The sequence below is a fragment of the Scyliorhinus canicula genome, chromosome 22 (assembly GCF_902713615.1).
Source record: "Scyliorhinus canicula chromosome 22, sScyCan1.1, whole genome shotgun sequence".
In the NCBI taxonomy this organism is placed as follows: Eukaryota; Metazoa; Chordata; class Chondrichthyes; order Carcharhiniformes; family Scyliorhinidae; genus Scyliorhinus; species Scyliorhinus canicula.
Genome location: NC_052167.1, coordinates 5798667 through 5820757, shown reverse-complemented (window position 1 = coordinate 5820757; position 22091 = coordinate 5798667). Strand labels below are relative to the sequence as shown.

The window sequence follows — 22091 nt, the reverse complement described above, 5'->3', positions numbered from 1 at the left end:
ATCACGTGGTGTGAATCGTATTGGCTGAAGACTGACATCTGTGATGCTGGGGACCTCCGGAGGAGATCGAGATGGACCGTCCACTCGGCACTTCTGGCTGAAGATTGTTGCGAATGCTTCAGTCTTGTCATTTGCACAGATGTGCTGGGCTCCTCCATCATTGAGGATGGGGATATTTGTGGAGCTTCCTCCTCCCGTGAGTTGTTTAATTGTCCACCACTATTCACGGCTGGATGTGGCAGGACTGTAGAGCTTAGATCTGATGCGTTTGTTGTGGAATCGTTTAGCTCTGTCTATTACTTGCTGCATATGCTGCTTGACACACAAGTACTCCTGTGTTGTAGCTTCACCAGGCTGACACCTCATTTTTCGGTATGGCTGGTGTTTTTCCAGGCATGCCCTGTCGATCCTGTCGTCCGTGTATAGGTCCCTGACTGTCAGTGTCCCCCCGTCCTGCCTCCACCTTTTGAAGGTGGCGTCGTTCAGTGCTGGTGTGAACCTATGGTCGTTGCAGATGGGAGCCTTGTCCGACATTTTGGTCAGGCCAAGTTGCTGCCGCAGTTGGTTCCAGGATTGGAGGGTGGCTGTCACCACTGGGCTGCTGGAGTGTTTTTTGGGTGGGGATGGGAGTGCTGCCGTGGCGAGGGCCCGGAGGGAGGTCCCCATGCAGGAGGCCTCCTCCGCACGCACCCACTCGGCTTCTGGCTCCTGGATCCATCCCCTTACTCGCTCGGCTGTTGCCGCCCAGTGGTAGAATTGTAGATTCGGGAGGGCTAGCCCCCCCCTGGATTTTGTTTTTTGTAGGACCTTCTTTGGGATCCTAGCATTTTTACCCCCCCCATACGAACGCCATGATAAGTTTGTCCAGCGCTTTGAAGAAGGCCTTGGGGATGTAGATCGAAATGGATCTAAACAGGAAGAGGAACCTGGGCAATACGTTCATTTTGATCGTCTGGACTCTCCCCGCGAGGGAGAGTGGGAGTGTGTTCCATCTTTGCAGGTCCTTTTTTACTTCCTCCGCCAGACTGGTGAGGTTCCATTTGTGGATCCCTTTCCAGTCATGGGCTATTTGGATCCCCAGGTAGTGGAATTTATGTCGGGCTTGTTTGAACGGCAGCCCCTTTAGTGCTGCCCCCCCCTCCCCCCCCCCCCCCCCCCCCCCCCCCCCTTGCTCGTGTACTGGGAAGATCTCGCTTTTGCTCATGTTGAGTTTGTAGCCCGAGAATGCTCCAAACTCTTTCAGGAGCGCGATGATTCCATCCATGCTGCTTTGTGGGTCCGAGATGTAGAGGAGCAGATCATCTGCATAGAGTGAGACTCTGTGCTCTCTGCCTCCCCTTCGGATCCCCCTCCAATGTTTTGCTCTGACTGGCAGAAGTGATGGTTGAAAGTCGTTTTTGTGACTGCCTGTGTCCAGTGGTGTGGCACAGGGATCGGTGCAAGGTCCCTTGCAGTTTGTATTGTACCTTAATGACCTGTACAGGAAGGTGGGAATGATCTGTACGGGAATGTGGGAGGGCAGTATGTTTGGAGATGACATAAAAATTGGTGGTGTGGTAAATAGTGAGGAGGAAAGACTTAGATTACAGGGTGAGATAGACGGGCTGGTCGATGGGCAGAGTGGCAAATGGAATTTAACCGTGAAAAGTGTGAAGTGATGTATTTTGGGAGGACTAACGTGGCAAGGGAATATACAGTGAATGGTAGAACCCTAGGAAGTACAGGGAACCAGAGGGATCGTGTGCTGCATGTCCATAGATCCCTGAAGGCAGCTGGGCCGATAGATAAGGTGGTGATGAAGGAATATGGGATACTTGCCTTTATTAACCGAGGAATAGAATATAAGAGCAGGGAGGTTATGCTGGAACTGTATAAAACGCTGGTTAGCCCCCAGCTGGAGTACTATGTGCAGTTCTGGTCACCGTACTATAGGAAGGATGTGATTGCACTGGAGGGGGTGCAGAGGAGATTCACCAGGATGTGGCCAGGGCTGGAGCGTTTCTAGAATTTTCTAGAACAGTACAGCACAGAACAGGCCCTTCGGCCCTCAATGTTGTGCCGAGCAATGATCACCCTACTCAAGGCCGCGTATCCACCCGATACCAGTAACCCAACAACCCCATTAACTTTATTATTTTTTAGGACACTACGGGCAATTTATCATGGCCAATCCACCTAACCCGCACATCTTTGGACTGTGGGAGGAAACCGGAGCACCCGGAGGAAACCCACGCACACAGGGGGAGGAAGTGCAGACTCCGCACAGACAGTGACCCAAGCCGGGAACTGAACCTGGGACCCTGGAGCTGTGAAGCATTTATGCTAACCACCATGCTACCCTGCTGCCCAACATAGTTTCAACTATGAATAGTGGCTGGATCGACTGGGGTTGATCTCCTTGGAGTAGAGACGGCCAAGGAGTAGCTCATCGAGGTGTAGAAAATTATGAGGGACATTGCTAAGGTAGAAAGGAAGAAACCTTTCCCCTTAGTTGAGGGGTCGGTAACCAGGCGGCATAGATTGAAGGTAGGGGGTTCGAGGGGATGTGACCTTTTCACCCAGAGGGAGGTGGGAATCTGGAACTCCCACTCCTGACATTGACTTTTACTAGACAAGAAGGGCTTGAGGTTCATAAGGAGGAGGGGTTAGCAATTCTGGAAAGTGAAAATAGACGTCCCCTGGGCTGGATGGGATTTATCCTAGGATTCTCTGGGAAGCTAGGGAGGAGATTGCTGAGCCTTTGGCTTTGATCTTTAAGTCATCTTTGTCTACAGGAATAGTGCCAGAAGACTGGAGGATAGCAAATGTTGTCCCCTTGTTCACCAAGGGGAGTAGAGATAACCCCGGTAACTATAGACCAGTGAACCTTACTTCTGTTGTGGGAAAAGTCTTGGAAAGGTTTATAAGAGATAGGATGTATAATCATCTGGAAAGGAATAATTTGATTAGAGATAGTCAACATGGTTTTGTGAAGGGTAGGTCGTGGCTCACAAACCTCATTGAGTTCTTCGAGAAGGTGACCAAACAGGTGGATGAGGGTAAAGCAGTTGATGTGGTGTATATGGATTTCAGTAAAGCATTTGATAAGGCTCCCCACGGTACGCTATTGCAGAAAATGCAAAGGCATGGGATTCAGGGTGATTTAGCAGTTTGGATCAGAAATTGGCTAGCTGGAAGAAGACAAAGGGTGGTGGTTGATGGGAAATGTTCTGACTGGTGTCCAGTTACTAGTGGTGTACCACAAGGATCTGTTTTGGGGCCGCTGCTGTTTGTCATTTTTATAAATGACCTGGAGGAGGGCTTAGAAGGATGGGTGAGTAAATTTGCAGATGACACTAAAGTCGGTTGATTTGTGGACAGTGCGGAAGGATGTTGCACGTTACAGAGGGACATAGATAAGCTGCAGCGCTGGGCTGACAGGTGGCAAATGGAGTTTAATTCAGAAAAGTGTGAGGTGATTCATTTTGGAAGGAATAACAGGAAGACAGAGTACTGGGCTAATGGTAAGATTCTTGGTAGTGTGGACGAGCAGAGAGATCTCGGTGTCCATGTCCATAGATCCCTAAAAGTTGCCACCCAGGTTGAGAGGGTTGTTAAGAAGGTGTATGGTGTGTTAGCTTTTATTGGTAGAGGGATTGAGTTTCGGAGCCATGAGGTCATGTTGCAGTTGTACAAAACTCTGGTGCGGCCGCATTTGGAGTATTGCGTGCAGTTCTGGTCGCCACATTATAGGAAGGATGTGGAAGCATTGGAAAGGGTACAGAGGAGATTTACAAGGGTGTTGCCTGGTATGGAGGGAAGATCTTATGAGGAAAGGCTGAAGGACTTGAGGCTGTTTTCGTCAGAGAGAAGAAGGTTAAGAGGTGACTTAATTGAGGCATGCAAGATGATCAGAGGATTAGATAGGGTGGACATTGAGAGCCTTTTTCCTCAGATGGTGATGTCCAGCAGGAGGAGACATAGCTTTAAATTGAGGGGAGATAGATATAGGACAGATGTCAGAGGTAGGTTCTTTACTCAGAGAGTAGTAAAGGCGTGGAATGCCCTGCCTGCAACAGTAGTGGACTCGCCAACACTAAACGCATTCAAATGGTCATTGGATAGGCATATGGACGGTAAGGGAATAGTGTAGAGGGACTTTAGAGGGGTTTCACAGGACGGCGCAACATCGAGGGCCGAAGGGTCTGTACTGCGCTGTAATGTTCTATGAAAGGGTGGTGGTGGCGGGAACCCTCACAACATTTAAGAAGCATTTCGATGAGCATTTGAAACACTGTAGCATTTCAAGTACTGGAAAATGGGATGAGAACAGATAGTCATTTGATGGCCAGGGCAGACAGGAGGGGCCGAAGGGCTTCTTTCTGTGTTGAATATAGCACTGCATGTCTCTGTTATACTTATGTTGACCAGCAGATGGCAGGAGAGGCCTACATTGGTGCAGACAGGCCATTTAAACCAGAAAAATCAGTTTTTGTATCATTAATATTTTTAACCAATGATTTAGATTTAGTTGTCAATCCTCCTTTGTCAATTTCTTTGAAAAAAAACCCTGAAGTCCAGCAATAAGTTCTTAAACATACTTTAATGGATTTTCCATGGCCTGGTTTCCTTTCCATTCAAAGAATTGTTGCTGGCTGACACGGCCGTTCCTGTGTTATTGAACTGATTTTTCTGTTTTGACTTTGGCGGACTCGAATAAATGTCCTGTTGCCCCCGTGCCAACGTTAATGTGCAGTGGGAGGGAAACGAGAATGGCTGAGTGCCAGTCGCAGGCTCCCTGCTGCCCTTCCTCAGAGCGAGCGAGAGAGAGAGAGCGTGAGAGAGAGAGAGAGAGAGAGAGAAGGGGAGAGCGAGAGAGAGGGAAAGACAGTGAAAGGAGAGGTTACAATGTTTGTGACTGTGATGGAAAGGGAACTGAAGCAGAGACGGCTGTAATTCTGTACTACGTGCTGCTTTCTGCTTGACCTGATTTATGAGGCATGTTCCGAAAGGGAGGCCAATGGAGGCGGTACGGTTTCTTCTTCTCATTCAGTGACAGGATGTGGGCTTCGCTGGCTAGGCCAGCATTTACTGCCCACCCCTAGTTGCCCCCTAGTTGAGAACGCGACGATGGTGAGCTGCCTTCTCGAATCACTGCCGTCTGTATGGTGTAGGTAAACCCATCGTGCTGTTGGGGGTTGGGGGAAGGAGCGGGGGGGGGGGGGGGGGGCGGTGTTCCAGGATATTGCCCCAGTGAGAATGAAGGAGCCACAATATATTCTCATTCTGGGCGGTGTGTGACCTGCAGGGGAATCTCCAAATGGTGATGTTCCCATGGATCTGCTGCTCCAGATGGTAGTGGTCATGGGTTTGGAAGGTGCTGTCGAAGGAGCCTTGGTGAGTTCCTCCAGAGCACCTTGTAGATAATGCACGATCAATCACTACTGAAGCGAGGTTGTAGTCCAATTGAAGGCTTTAATGAACAAGTAGTTACCCCAGCAGCTCCGGTACAGAATGACTGCTGTGGGTGAAACACAGACTCTTATGCTCCACCTGCTGGGCGGAACCAGCAGGCAGGTTCTACCTCATGCTACAGTATAAGGTACATCCCACCTAGGTACCAATATAGCCTAATATAGCCTACCACAGTAGATGGTACACAGGGCTGACACTGTTTGTCGGTGGTGGAGGGAGTGAATGCTTGTGGATGGGGTGCCAATAAAACCAGCTGCTTTGTCCTGGATGGTGTCGAACTCCTTGAGTGTTGTAGGAGCTGCACTCATCCAGGCAAGTGGAGTGTATTCCATCCCACTCCTGGCTTGTGCCTTGTCAATGGTGGACAGGCTTTGGGGAGTCAGAGGTTGAGTTACACGCCATGGAATCCCTGCCTATTCTTGTAGCCACAGTTTTTATGTGGTTTGTTCAAAATCTGGTCAATGGTAACCTCCAGGATGTTGATTGTGGGGGATTCAGTGATGGTAAAGGCATTGAATATCAAGGTGAGGAGGGGCTATTGGGTTACGGGGATAGAGTGGAAGTGGTTCGGTGCAGGCCCGATGGGCCAAATGGCCTCCTTCTGCACTGTATGTTCTATGTTCTACAATTACTGCCAACTAAACATTTAAGCCTAAGATATTGGGGGGGGGGGGGGGGGTAGAACATTGGCTCAGTGGTTAGCACTGCTGCCTCACGGCGCCGAGGTCCCAGGCCCTGGGTCACTGTCTGTGTGGAGTTTGCACATTCTCCCCGTGTCTGCATGGGTCTCATTTCCACTCAGCACCCTCTCAGTGGCGTTCAACATGGAGCGCTACTGATTCATCAGATGAGGAGGGGATGGTATGTGGTAATCGACTGGAACATGTTTGACCTGGTGCCATTCATGGATCTGCCATTGATGCGGAAGACCCCCAAGGCAACGCGCTCCCACTGTACACCACTTCTGCTGGGGGCCAGTGGCCACATCTCCTGTGGTGGGATTCGAACCCAGGTCCCCAGACCTGGGTCTCGGCATTACGAGTCCAGTGACAATACCACATTGCCACCACCGCCCCATCCTGCTCTCTGCCTTTCAATTGAATATTCTCCCTTTCCGAATGTTTATTGTTGATGTTATTATCTTCAGTTACAGGTCAGTGACATATACCGATAGCCTTCTGTGTGAAAATCTGGTCACTCTGGTAATAAACTTACCTCCAATGCAACTGAATTGCTAGGTATTAACCAACTGTGCAACCTGCCACATTCCTCATTTCCAAGATTTGCCGCAAACTCGGAGGAAGTGGTGGGTCATCAGCAAATCATGAACCGGATCTCTGGCTTTTCAAATTCGAACACCAATTCAGAGGTTCAGGTCAGCCGTGAACAGGATTGATGGGCCAAAGGATCTCCTCCTACTTCCCGCATATTGTCAGACAGGAAACAAAGAGTAGGAGTTAATGGGTCTTTTTAAGATTGGCAGGCTGTTACTTATGGGGTTCCGCAGGAATCGGTGCTAGAACCCCAGCTATTCACAATATATATTAATGATTTAGCTCAGGAACAAAATGTCATATCACCAAATTTGCAGATGACACCAAGTTGGGTGGGAGGGTGAGCTGTGAGGAGGATGCAGAGATCCTTCAGTGCGATTTGGACAAGTTGAGTGAGTGGGTGACTGCATGGCAGATGCAGTATAATTCGGGGAAATGTGAGGTCATCCACTTTGGTAACAAAAACGAGAAGGCAGATTATTATCCGAATGGCCATAAATTAGGAGAGGGGAGTGTGCAACGAGACCTGGGTGTCCTCGTACACCAGTCGCTGAAGGTAAGCATGCAGGTACAGCAGGCGATAAGAGGACAAATGGTATGCTAACCTTCATAGCCAGAGGATTCGAGTACAGCAATAGGGATGTGTTGCTGCAATTATACAGGACCTTGGTGAGGCCACACCTGGAATAGTGTGTGCAGTTTTGGTCTCCTTATCTGAGGAAGGATGTTCTTACTGCTGTGCAGCGAAGGTTTACCAGACTGATTCCTGGGGTGGCAGGACTGTCGTACGAGGAGGGAATGAGTTGGTTAGGATTGTATTCGCTGGAGTTCAGAAGAATGAGGGGGGATCCCATAGAAACCTATAAAATTCTAACAGGACTAGGCAGGGTAGATGCAAGAAGGTTGTTCCCGATGAGGGTGGTCACAGTCTGAGGATACGGGGTAGACCATTTAGGACAGAGATGAGGAGACATGTCTTCATCCAGACATGGTGAGCCTGTGGAATTCGTTACCACAGGAAGTAGTTGGGGACAAAACATAGAGGGTGGTCCGTCCCGGCAGCCGGCAAATGGTTTCCCAATGTGGGCACCCCCCCCCCCCCCCCCTCCCCCCGCCTTCGGGAAGTCCGCATACGTGAATGCACTGCCGTTGAAGCGGAGGATCCCTCTCTGTCTTCAAGAAGCAGTTAGATATAGCATTTGGGCGAAGGGGTTCAAAGGACAGGGGGGGGAGTTGAGGAGGCGGGATCAGGCTATTGAGTTGGATAATCAGCCATGAACATAATGAATGGCGGAACAGGCTCGAAGGGCCGAATGGCCTCCTCCTGCTCCAGTTTCTATGTTTCTATTGGCTGAACGCAGAGTTGGCTGATGTCAGCCTCTGGTTAATGACTGACCCGTTGCCTCCTTTGAAAAGTTACCAGACTGTAAAGGGTTAGACGAATCCTGTTTTTTATTTGTGGTGTTATATTTTTGTGGGTCTCGTGATAGGTTTAAAATAAATTATCCTCATGTGTAGTTGTCAGGTGTAATTGTATCTCTGCATTTCCAGTCCTTGTCCAAGTTGAGCTTCATCTCGGGAGCGGATCCTCTGAGTCAGACAGTAGTTTGAAGTCTAAATTACATTAAAAACTATAGCTGTCTGGGGCAGTATATCCACTGAGAATATTGGTAAGCAAGCGGTGATATGAGCCACGGTGACAGTGTTTTCTCTAAGACAAAAAGATGTAGCGGACAGAATCTGTAGCTTAGCAACGTAACAGCAGTCACCAAAGGTGACTTTCATTATTTTGAGATTTGCTGGTGAAATTTCAGCGCTCAGATTTATCATTGATATTTTTTGAGGTGCTTTTATTAATAAACCTCTCGCACAAGTGCAATAGATTACGGGAAGGCTTCTAACGATGTACAATGGTCCTGCTGCCTCTCTTAGAAACAGCCTCAAAAAAATGACAGGCACAGTTAACGTAACGGCTACGGGACTGGGCGTGCAACATTGTGGGTGGACTGATAATCCCAATAGATTGAGTTTGAGAATCGGAAAGCAGCTTGAAAAAGTCTGGAAAGATTGAAGCCGATCTCACAGAAAGTGACTATGGAACAACTGGATAGTAATAATCTTTATTGTCACAAGTAGGCTTGCATTAACACTGCTATGAAATTACTGTGAAAAGCCCCCAGTCGCCTGTTCGGGAGAATTCAGAATGTCCAAATTACCTAACAAGCCCGTCTTTCGGGACTTGTGGGAGGAAACCGGAGCGCCCGGAGGAACCCCACGCAGACACGGGGAGAACGTGCAGACTCCGCACAGACAGTGACCCAAGCCTGGAGTCGAACCTGGTACCCTGGCGCTATGAAGAAACCGTGCTAACCACTATGCTGCCGTACCGTACTGTGATCTTTAATGTCGCCGGTAAACAGGCCAGGGCTTCCGAAACAGAGTCTTACAAGCGCAAACGTTAAATCTGTTCCATTCCCCAGATACTGCCGAATCGCCAGTGGCGTTCCAGCATTTTCTGTTTTCATTTCTGATTTCCAGCATCCTCAGTATTTTGCTTCTAGTTCAGGGCCTTGGCTCAATGTCTTGCGTAATTAAAACAAACCCAAAATATTATACAACTGAATGACAGGTAAGAAGGAGTTACTTGGGAAGAAATGCTAGAATCATAACCTGTAGCAATAATTGTCCACGAGTAGGGCGGCACGGTAGCACAATGGTTAGCACAGTTGCTTCACAGCTCCAGGGTCCCAGGTTTGATTCCCGGCTTGGGTCACTGTCTGAGCGGAGTCTGCACGTTCTCCCCGTGTCTGCGTGGGTTTCCTCCGGGTGCTCCGGTTTCCTCCCACAGTCCAAAGATGTGCAGGTTGGGCGGATTGGCCATGATAAATTGTCTTTATTGCCCAAAAAAGGTTTAGGTGGGGTTACAGGGATAGAGTGGAGGTGTGGGGCTAGGGTGGGGTGCTCTTTCCAAGGGCCGGTGCAGACTCGTTGGGCCGAATGGCCTCCTTCTGCACTGTAAACTCTATGACTATGATTTAGCAGCAGGACCAGTATTATTTGTGTAGAAATGTGAAGATTGTCATTAACGTGTCTTCTGTTCCCTCCAATCTGCTCAACAATATGTTAATCTTGGAACCAAAATATTGAGGGAACTAATTTTATTCCCCAAGCCAACTATTGTTTGGCTTCCCTTTGTGAGATTGCCAGTGGCAGTTTTGTCACTATGAACTTCATACTATATGGAAAGTGGATTGATTAGCTAACTATGTTCAGGAACCTTACAGCTCATTTGGGAGGAATTTCAACTGCAAGATGAAAGGACAGTCTGACAAGCAACTGACTGAAGTCAAAATAAATACATTTGTTTTGTCCTTTGTGGGAATTCAAGTTTGGTCAGTTAATTAACTTTCTTTTCTTACCCTACAGCACTGGCCACATCTCAAAACTACTTAATTTGCTATAAAGCACCCTGGGTCGTCCCAAGGCTGTGAAAAGGGCCCTGTAGGTGCAAGTCCGCCTTTAATCACAACACACGGCCGAGGAGCTGTAGTAGTGGCTGTTATTGGTTGACATTGGTGACTGTACTTGCAATTTCAAAATTTGCCGATGACATGAAACCTGGAAGGGAAATACTCTTCGAGAGGACATGGCTCACTTGCTGGAATGGGCGACACATGGAAGATGAAATTGGATGCAGAGAATGGTGAGGTGATACATTTTGAATGAAGATCGAGAATACAAGGCCAATGGGCATAAAAGGTGGGTGTTTGTGGTCAGAGCTTTGTAGCTTCCAGGACAAGTAAATAAAGTGAATGGAATCCTGGGCTTTCCGGAGGCAGAGGCCCAGGAAGCGATTCCAAACCTGTACAAATACTAGTTCAGACTCAGCTGGAGTATTGTGTCTATTTCTGGGCACCACATTCGAGGAAGGATTTGGAGAGGGTAGGGAAGATGTTTACCGGAATAATTCCAGGGATTGTAATTAACTTGGAGGATCTGAAGGATCTGGGAGCTGTTCCCATGAGAACCGAGAAGGTTCAGAGGAGATTTCAGGTGTAAAGGGTTTTGATAAAGTTACGGAGGAAACTGCTCCGAATGGCTGAAGTGGCGAGACCCAGAGGGCATGGATTTACAGATCGGGAAAATAACCGGTTAGCTAGCGACAGGAGGATAAATCTTTCAAGTGGTTCAGATTTGGGATACACAGCCAGAGAGGAATTGGATAACTGTTGAAGGAGAAATCATTGAAGGATATTGGGAAAGAGTAGGGAATAGGAATGGGGAATAGGGAAGCGCTAGGCTGAATAACCACTTTCTGTGTTGATTTGTTCCATGATTGTAACTCATTGCTGAGGTTGTGATGATGCTGTTTTTTGAAAGAACAAATGGGACCCGGACCCTCCTCGTATCGATTATCTGTCCTGGATTCACGCTGTGCTTGAAAATTCTGGATAAACCTGGACTCAAAACGTTAATACGTGCTCTGGCCATAGAACAGAGAACATACATTGCAGAAGGAGGCCATTCGGCCCATCGAGTTTGCACCGACAGACTTAAGCCCTCACTTCCACCCTATCCCCGTAACCCAATAACCCCTCCTAACCTTTTTGGACACTAAGGGCAATTTATCTAACCTGCACGTCTTTGGACTGTGGGTGGAAACCGGAGGACCCGGAGGAAACCCACGCAGACACGGGGAGAACGTGCAGACTCCGCGCAGACAGTGACCCAGCGGGGAATCGAACCTGGGACCCTGGCGCTGTGAACCAACAGTGCTATCCACTTGTGCTACCGTGCTGCCTGAAAACAATTTCTGTAAAACAAATGGCACAGGTAGTTCTTTTCTCTCCCTACAGATGCTGCCAGACCTGCTGAGATTTTCCGACATCTTCTCTTTAGTCTTGTTGGGTGCTTGAAAATTCCCCTGGCTCGAGGTTGCTGCGCGTTTCGACTCTTCCCTCGGGGGCTGCACTGGAGCAGAGTGGAGTTATTTTGGGGGGGGGGGGGGGGGGGTTGCGGAAACGGGATAAGCCCTTTATCACGGCACTAGTTGCCATATGGTAAGGTTAAAAGTTCAGTTTGAATGTTGGTGATTGGGTGAGTGGATTAATTGGTAGAGGTGGGGTGGGGGGTGTGGGGTGATCGGGCAGGGGTGACGGGTGGTGAGGAGGATAGGAGGGTGGATGGGTGCGGGGGTATTCGTGTTGGGGCGCTGGATGGGTCGGGGTGGTGGGTGGCCAGGGGGATAATTGGGTTGGAGAATAGTTGGGCCGTTGGCTCTGTGACCAGGTTTGGTCTGTAGTCATAGTCGGGTCGTTGGGGGATGGGTGGTGGGGGTGAGTTAGGGGGGAATCATTTTGCGGCGATCTTTTGACTAGTAAATCGAAGATTGACAAGGTCCGGAATTCTCCCTGATAGCGCGTTCCAGACGGCATGTGATGGTTTCAATGGAAAATTCTACGAACAAGCAACGGGATGATGGAATCGCGCCATCGTCGAATGGCGCGCCACTGAGAGACACAGAGCTGGGAAACCGCAGAATCCCATGGAGTGGATTCTCCGACCCTCCGTGCCGAAATCACACTCGGCGCAGGGGAGGAGAATTACCCAAAATAGGCCCCACGCCGGAGAACTGCCTCCATTCACGCGATTGTTGGAAAAGGCCCCCCCCCCCCCCGGCGATTGTCTGCGCTCGACAGGCCGAGTGCCCACCGAGTGCCCGCCGGCCGAGTGCCCACCGAGTGCCCGCCGGCCGAGTGCCCACCGAGTGCCCGCCGGCCGAGTGCCCACCGATTGCCCGCCGGCCGAGTGCCCACCGAGTGCCCGCTGGCGTGGTTCTAATGTGGTTCCACCCGGCGGGAACTCAGAGTCATGGCTAATGGGGGTGTTACGGCCGGGGGGCGTGCGGATCGGACCCGGGGGAGGGGGGGGGTTTGGGGGGGAGCCTCGGCGATGGGCACGCCCGCGAACGGGGGCCACCGATCGGCGGGCTATTGCGATCCGGGGACGACCTATCTTCCTCCGCATAGGCCCGCTGTGCGTCTCCGCCATGTCGGCGGGGCCTGTGCCGGGTTGGGCCGCCGTGCACGTGTGCAGACCCGCTTGCGGTTGCTGTGCGCAAGCGTAGCCGCGCGGTCTGCCCAGCAGGGCCCCACCGTCACCCAAAGCTGCGGGATGCACGTCGGAGGCCAGCTAGCCCCCTGGAGAACGGGGAGTCACCCTGAACATTCGAGGATAAAGTCCGGAGTGATTCCTCGCCTGTTTTCCAGCGGGCCCGGGGACTTAGTCTCCCAAAAGGGAGAATCCCACCCCAGATGTCTTTCTCGGGATTAATTACAGGGCAGTCATCTCTCAAGGCCATCAGCTGGCACTCAAGCTAACAAGACGTAAGTTATACCACAGGCTGTGCATTGCAAGATGATGGGGTACAAAAGCTGGAAAGCCTTGCTGTGACTGCGCTGGACCTTGGTGAAACCACACCGAGAGCACTGCCGACAATTTGTGGGCCCAGTTATACTTCCCTTGGAGGCAGTTCAGAGGAGGTACACTAGGGTTGATTCCTGGAATGAAGGGCTCTTCTTATGAGGAAACGCAGCAGCAGACTTGTACACAGCAAGCTCCCATGAATAGCAAGGTGAGGTCCAGATCACCTATTTTTGCGATGTCGATAAATATTGGTGCGATGCTGGGGTAAGGGGGAGCCCCCTGCTCATATTCAAAGCAGTGCCATGGGATAATTTACATCCATCTGAGAATCCAGACGGGATCTTGCTTAATGCTCCGACAGTACGGGCAGTGGGTGGGACATGAACCCAAATCCTTCTGACTCCGAGGTGGGAGTGCCAAACACTGAATCACAACTGACGCTGGAAGCCCTCAGTGGGTTCTATAGGAAGAATGGATTTATTGAATGACTGCCTTTAGGTGCATCCTCCCCGTGGTTGTAGTCTGTGCTTGATGCATGTTGACATCTACATTGAAGCATTTCTCATTCTGACATGATCTCTGCAGGTTTTTTTTTGTGTGTGATTAATTAAACTCGATTGCGAGGAAGTAATGCAGTCAGTACGTATTAAAGTAATTTAAATTGCACATTAGCAAGCAGCCTTTGAGTTAGAGCACACATGAATAGGTACTTCTGATGAACTGTTATTTACTCCCGATGTTGGACGAACTAGTGTTCATAATGCAAATTCTCTGACCTGTAATTTAAATAATTTCAATAAATGGTTCTGACTTCAGCACAGTAGGGCTATCAGATGAACTGGATGGTCATTGTAGCTTAAATGCCTATAAACATGTGCCTCGGCCATATTGGGGAATGTAAAATATGTATGCTGGCTAAAGGGGGCGGCCACAATTATTGTTATGAAGATGCTTACCTGTAAATATTCATGTTAAATTTTTGTGTTTTCCTTTTTTTTCTCTCTCTCTAATAACTTGTAATTTGTCATATATAAAATATGAAAACTCAATAAAAAAACATTTAAAAAAAAAAATTGTAGCTTCAATCTATGGACAGTCAGCCAATTGTTTTGTTTTTAAGATTCCCTCTAAGGCTCCTGGAGAGATTGGAAGCTGCATTGGGAAGAACTACTTGATTCTGTATCAGGACTGGATGAAGGACTGTCTACTTAGTTTCTGATGGATTGGCTGTGCTCTTGCTGTAAAAGGCAAATGCTCTATAGGGGAGTTTTATTAATCCAGCATTTTTTAAAAAAGCACTTATTCGTAGAATTTACAGTGCAGAGTGTGCACTGGCTCTTGGAAAGAACACCCTACCCAAGCCCACACCACCCCATCCCCATAACCCAGTAACCAGACTTAACCAACACTAAGGGCAATTTTGGACACTAAGGGGCAATTTATCACGGCCAATCCACCTAACCTGCACATCTTTGGAGAGTGGGAGGAAACCGGAGCACCCGGAGGAAACCCACGCGGACACGGGAAGAACGTGCAGACTCCCCACAGACAGTGGCCCAAGCGGGGTCCGAACTTGGGACACTGGAGCTGTGAAGTAATTGTGCTAACCACTGTGCTACCGTGCTGCCCTTCTGCAATTTATTCTTTGCTGGCAAGGTCAGCATTTATTAACTGGACCGAGTTGTCCTGTGATATTGGTGAGCAGTCCTTAAAGGCTATAATTTTCTTTTGCAGCACTGTGAAGCAACTGAAAGGCTTGCTGGGCCACCCAGAGGGCAACTAAGATGATAAGAAATAGGAGCAGGATTAAGCCATTCGGCCCCTTGCCATTCAGTAAGATCCTTTTTCCTTATTCATGGGATGCGGAGGGCAGCACCGTGGCGCAGTGGTTGGCACTGCTGCCTCACGGCGCCGAGGTCCCAGGTTCGAATCCGGCTCTGGATCACTGTCCGTGTGGAGTTTGCACATTCTCCCCGTGTCTGCGTGGGTTTCGCCCCCACAATCCAAAGATGTGCAGAGTAGGGGGACTGGCCACGCTAAATTGCCCCTTAATTGGAAAAAATGAATTGGGTACTCTAAATTTAAAAAAAAATTCATGGGATGCGGGTGTCGCTGGCTCAGCCAGCGTTTATTGCCCAACCCTAATTGCCCTTGAGAAGCTGGTGGCGGGCGAACCGCCTTCTTGAACCACTGCAGTCTGTGTGGTGTAGGTACAAACACAGTGCTGTTAGGGAGGGAGTTCCAGGATGTTGCCCCAGCGACAGTGAAGGAACAGCGATATATTTCCAAGTCAAGGTGGTGACTGACTTGGAGGGGAACCTCCAGGTGGTGGGGTTCCCAGGTATCTGCTGCCCTTGTCCTTCTCGATGGCAGTGTTGGTGGGTTTGGAAGGTGCTGTCGAAGGAGCCTTGGTGAGTTACTGCAGTGCATCTTGCAGTTGTGCCTTGGTGGTGGGGGGAGTGAGTGCTTGTGGATGGGATGCCAATCAAGCGGGGCTGCTTTGTCCTGGATGGCATCAAATTTCTTGAGTGTTGTTGGAGCTGCACTCATGCAGACAAATGGAAAGTATCACACTCCTGACTTGTGCCTTGTAGATGGTGGTCAGGCTTTGGGGAGTCAAGAGGTGAGTTACTCGCTGCAGGATTCTCCGCGTCTGACCTGCCCTGGTAACCACAGTATTAATGTGGCGAGTCCAGTTCAGTTTCTGATCAATGGCAACCCCCAAAGATGTTGATTGTGGGGGATTCAGCGATGAATGTAGAGGGGCGGTGGTTAGATTCTCTCTTGTAGGAGATGGTCATTACCTGGTACCTGTGTGGCGGGAATTTAAGTTGCCATTTGTTATCCCAAGCCTGGATATTGTCCGGGTCTTGCTGCATTTGGACATGGACTGCTTCATTATCTGAGGAGTGGCGAATGGTGCTGAACATTGTGCAGTCATCCGCAAACACCTCTACGTCTGACCTTATGATGGAAGAGAGGTCATTGATGAAGCAGCTGAAGATGGTTGGGCCGAGGACACTACCCTGAGGAACTCCTGCAGTGATGTCCTGGAGCTGAGATGATTGACCTCCAACCACCACAGCCATCTTCCTTTGTGCCAGATATGACTCCAAACCAGCGACTAGTTTTCCTGTGGGTCCTTAATACCACACTCGGTCTAACGGTCTTGATGTCAAGGGCAGTCGCTCTCAGCTCACCTCTAGATTTCAGCTCTTTTGTCCATATTTGAACCCAGGCTGTGCCGAGGTCAGGAGCTGAGTGCAGCACTGGTTACATCTTTGGGTGACCACCTGCCTGAAATCCATCTTGCTGCACCGTCCCCATATTCCTTGGTTCCCATAGTGTCCAACAATCTATCGATCTCCGACTTGTATATAATTGATGACTGAGCCTCCACAGCTCTCTGGGATCGGGCATTCTAAAGATTCACAACCGTCTGAGTGAAGAAACCGCGCCGCAGCCCAGTAATGAATGATCAGCCCATTTCCTGCGATGTGCCCCCATGTTCTAGACTCTCCAGCCTGGGAAACAACCACTTAGAGTAGACACTGAGAGATCAACACTGTTGCGCCCTTTAAGGATTTTGGGCGGGATTCTCTGTTTCAGAGACTAAGTGCTGATGCCAGGACAGAATGGACTTTTACAACAGAAAAATTGGTGCCAGCCCCGGAGCAATTCCGGAAGCGTTAAAGGGAACATGTGGAACATGAGCGATTGCAATGGAAAACGGTGTCGGATTCGGGCTTGGGTTTGGCACTTGAGAGGCTGACAAGCTGCAGTCGCATATTAGCGACTCCACTCCCCACACACACTCATCCCATCCACAGCACGGTAGCACAGTGGTTAGCACTGTGGTTTCACAGCACCAGGGTCCCAGGTTCGATTCCCGGCCTTGGGTCACTGCCTGTGCAGCGTCTGCACGTTCTCCCCGTGTGTGCGTGGGTTTCCTCCGGGTGCTCCGGTTTCCTCCCACAGTCCAAAGACGTGCAGGTTAGGTGGATTGGCCGTGATAAAATGCCCTTAGTGACCAAAAAATGTTAGGAAGGGTTATTGGGTTATGGGGATAGGGTGGAAGTGAGGGCTTAGGTGAGTCGGTGCAGACTCGATGGGCCAAATGGCCTCCTTCTGAACTGTATGTTCTATGTTCACCCAACAAGATGGCACTGGTTGCGTTGGGGCGCACCCATCCCGTTGATGGGCCGGCTGGGACCAGAGGGTACCTGGTGGGGTCGCCTGGGGGACACTCATATGACCCGGACACTAAATTCACATCAGGCAGTCAGTAGCGTGCAGTAACAGTATTGGATATGAGGGAAAATAGTCTGTTTGATCGGGCAGAGGTGGGTGGTCATGTGATAAAACCTTTTGAATGTATTCAACCAGAGTTGGCAAACTAATTGGATGAGGAACCTTAGACAAGGTGATTGATAACATCGGTCACCGTAAGAGAGTTGGACAGGGATTTGGGGAGATTCCGTTGGAATGTGTATATTCTGTTTTATAAACGTCAGAGCCTGCCAGACAGGTCAAGATAGACATTTTAAGCTTGTAATAATAATAATCACTTATTGTCACAAGTAGGCTTCAATGAAGTTACTGTGAAAAGCCCCTAGTCGCCACATTCCGGCGCCTGTTCGGGGAGGCCGGTATATGAATTGAACCCGCGCTGCTGGCCTTGTTCTGCATTACAAGCCAGCTGTTTAGCCCACTGTGCTAAACCAGCCCTGTATGTTCTCACACGACGTGGGAAATGGCGAGCTTTGCTCTGACAAGAATGTTCAGTTGTAAATTGTTGACTTTTCAATGAACATATTCAGCCATCAGATGTCAGATATTGACTGACACTCCTGGGTGAGTGTGTCAGATGCTTAGGTTCAAGGTTGTCGTTATACGAGCATATGGACATGCAAAATAGGAACAGAAGAAGGCCATTCGGCCCCTCGGGCCTTCTCCACCATTCAATAAGATTTTGGTTCAACTTATTTGTGTCGAGTTCCACATTTCCCATTTATTCTGTTAACCTTTGATTCCCTTGTCCAAGAAGAATCTATCGACCCCTGCCTGAAACAATATTCAGTGATCCCACTCCCACTGCCTTCTGCGGCAGAGTTCCAAAGTTGCCGGGCCCTCTGAGAGGAAAGATGTTTCCTCATTCCTGTCCTACAAAGTCGACCCCTAATTTTAAAACACACCCCCTCACCTGGAGTCACCCACAAGAGGAAGAATCCTATCCACATCCACCTTGTCAATGCCATTCAGGATCTTAGATGCTTCAATATAACTGCTGATTTGATCATGTTCATAACATATTAACAAAGGAAACGTTGAGAATACAAGCATGATGAAAACCTTTCATGCCCTGGCCTATGACTCGAACCCTGAGATTTAGATCATTGCCCGCAAGTTCTCTGCCGGCATCTGCTATTTTAAATATATTGTTTGCTGAACCTCTGCTCAGTTATTGTTTGGACCTTGTTTTGCTAAAGCACCATCTGTCGGTGTGGACAATGTCTGCTGGAGGACACTCCATGTCATTGACACTCAGTGACGTTCAAAGATACCCTTTTCCTAATCGACCTTCCCTCAGGAAAAAGAGCTAAGCTATGCCCCTATCTCGGAAACAGTCCAGGAACATCTACACCAATGAGTGCTTCTGACCTAAATGGAAAAGTGTGGCTTTTTCTGTTGCAATGTCAGGTTGGATATTAACTGCAAATGAGACTGAGTCACCCTGACTAAAAGAAGCAACCAAAAAGTCTCTTAGTCTGTTGTACCAGACACTGTGATAATGTGAGATGTCCTTTATAGGAGAGCTGATTTGCTGAGGTTGCGTTTCACGGCTGTTTTAAGAAAAAAAATCAAAGCAATGCAATTGACCTTTTCGCTCCTTTAGAATTGCAGAATGCTTTTTATTTTTAAAAGTGATGGTGTTGCCTTTCTGGGAATTCTCAAGCCGGCCTGGTTCCTGGAACGATTCAGAGCCAGCAGAGAGATATCTCCACTGCTGCCTCTCCAGTAAAGCTCGTGGTGTAGCCTCCCTGGCCGGCGGAACTTTGCGTTTCTGTTTTATCACCAATCACGCTGAAAATTAAATCAATATGGAATGCGAAATGAGTAGTTGTATTTTTTACAAGACCCAATTAAAACTCCTAATATGGGGTTTGAACACCCAGATTTCTCACTCAGGGACAAGAGAGGATCTAACTGAGTCAAGGTTCACATTCTGTGGGGATTGTTAAACCTATTACTTTGCACCTTATTCGATGAAGCAATTTGCACCTAAATTCACGAGGAGAGGAACCCTGCACGTGAATCGTCTTCCGGTTGAGACGTGGGGCAAAGGGTTTGGTCTTCGAATGTATCCCACCAGCCCTCAATACTACTTGTGATAGGACGGTCTTGTAATACAAAGCTGTGATCAACGAAAGTGAAGAGGGAGGAGGGCCAGGAGAGATGTTGGCATCTGAGAGTTGTGAAAGGTGCCGGTCGCTGCCGTGTGAGAGGATGAGACGAAAAAAGAACGGATGAAGCGAGGGATGAAATTGAGGACCAGGTGATTGTGATGTTCTCTGTTTTCTTTGTAAGGATGCCTTGAATGTGTAGCGTTCAACAAAGAACATCAAGCTATGTTAATGAACAAAGCTGATTTATTAACACTACTTTTAACTAGATTCGAACGTATTCCTAAGTATAAAGGTTGCTAAAATACACTGTGCTATAATTTTATCATAGAATTTACAGTGCGGAAGGAGGCCATTCGGCCCATCGAGTCTGCACCGGCTCTTGGAAAGAGCACCCTACCCAAGGTCAACACCTCCACCCTGTCCCCATAACCCAGTAATCCCACCCAACACTAAGGGCAATTTTAGACACTAAGGGCAATTTATCATGGCCAATCCACCTAACCTGCGCATCTTTGGGCTGTGGGAGGAAACACACACACACACACGGGGAGGATGTGCAGACTCCGCACAGACAGTGACCCAAGCCGGAATCGAACCTGGTACCCTGGAGCTGTGAAGCAATTGTGCTATCCACAATGCTACCGTGCTGCCCCACGTCTCACCCCCACAACCCAAAGATGTGCAAATTATGTGGATTGGCCACTCTAAATTTCCCATTAATTGGGAAAAAAATAATTGGGTACTCTAAATTTAAAAAAACTATCCCTACTGAACTTCAAGATACATAACTACTCTTTCACGCCGAAACACCTTCTCTCAGAATCAAGGGCTGTCACTTGAGCTGCGTGACTGCTCTTGAGCACCATTGGTAGTTAGATGCATTTACATGAAATTGTTAACCCTTCATCTCCCATACAATATCCATTTTTTGTACAGTGATCAGTGAATTGGTGCAACTGTAGAGAGAGGCAGAGAGTGTGCTTGTGGCAAAGAACGAAAGAGAGAAATGTTCATTTATATTGTGCCTTTCATGGCCTCTGGTCATTCCAAAACTCTTCACAGCCAACCAGGTACCTTTGAAAAGTACTGAAGTATAAAATGCAGTAGTCAATTTGTGCACAGGAAGCTCCCAGAAACAGCAATGTCGTAACAACCACTCCTTTAATTATATTGGTTGAGGATATAAACTTTGGCCAGAATAACTGGAAGAAATCCTCTGCTCCCCTCTGAATTAAAGTCATTGGATCTTCTTCCACGTCTAGTTTAACATCTCATCCAAAAAACAGTGTAGCACTCCCTCAGTACTGCACGAGCGTGCTGCTCACTTCTCTGATAGGGGCTCACACTCACAACCTGCTAACTCTACCGTGAGAGAGGCATGGGATCAGAGTGGAGAGAGGGGGGGGCGGATCTGACGAAATGTTGAGAGCAGTGATCAGTGGCATGTTGTACGTCACTGAGATATGTTGAGAGCAGTGATCAGTGACATGCTGTACGTCACTGAGATATGTTGAGAGCAGTGATCAGTGGAATGTTGTACGTCACTGAGATATGTTGAGAGCAGTGATCAGTGGAATGTTGTACGTCACTGAGATATGTTGAGAGCAGTGATCAGTGGAATGTTGTACGTCACTGAGATATGTTGAGAGCAGTGATCAGTGGCATGTTGTACGTCACTGAGATATGTGTCACAAAGATAAAGCCATTAACAATGTCGCCTTTTAGCCAAATACATTCCGTAGAGGCATTGAATTCCATCTGTCACACTTAAACTAATTTCTCCAGCTGATCAAAATCCCTTTTTGGTGATCTTTGCTGTTAAAGAGTGAAATATATCTCCTTTATTGGCATCATCTACAAAGTTGTGCAACACTCCAACAAGACCTCTCGACATAATTCATACCCAGTGAGCGATGTGGCCCCACAACACAACCTTGTGAATAACTGTAGCCTGTTTCCAACAATTCCAGAAGAAATTGAAAATAAAATTGAAAATCGCTTATTGTCACGAGTAGGCGTCAATGAAGTTACTGTGAAAAGCTCCTAGTCACCACATTCCGGTGCCTGTTCGGGGAGGCTGTTATGGGAATTGAACCGTGCTGCTGGCCTGCCTTGGTCTGCTTTCAAAGCCAGCGATTTAGCCCAGTGAGCTAAACAGCCCCTATATCTGTAACCCTGTAACCTCTGGTTTCTTCCTCAGAACTCACTTATTCCAGTTTATTTCCAACCTTCCATATCCTTCAATGTGCTGTAATAATCTCCTATGTGGAACCTTTCGAATTGGGGTAAGAACATTAACATCATTTTTTTTTTACAGATTCTAATCCTTTCACTGGGTAGAACCCACCACCCATAATTCTGGAGCAGGAAGCATCAACACGATTCCCAAACCATGAGACTCGATTGAATAATCAGATAAAGCAACTGTGCATCTTTTAAATTATTTAAGCATAAACATTTCAGGATACATTTGCATGGCTGTCTACAATTAACTTGGAAATCACAGCACTTAAATGCATGATGCATTAAC

The 22091-nt window shown here is 48.4% G+C and overlaps 1 long non-coding RNA gene across 1 annotated transcript in view; it reads left to right on the top strand.

Annotated features, from left to right (window-relative positions):
- LOC119956160 overlaps nucleotides 1-22091 on the top strand; it is a 26885-nt gene extending 4794 nt beyond the window's left edge. The window contains exons 2-3 of the long non-coding RNA XR_005458598.1: nucleotides 10155-10487; nucleotides 21879-22091. This is a non-coding gene — a long non-coding RNA (uncharacterized LOC119956160). The remainder of the gene's footprint in view (nucleotides 1-10154; nucleotides 10488-21878) is intronic.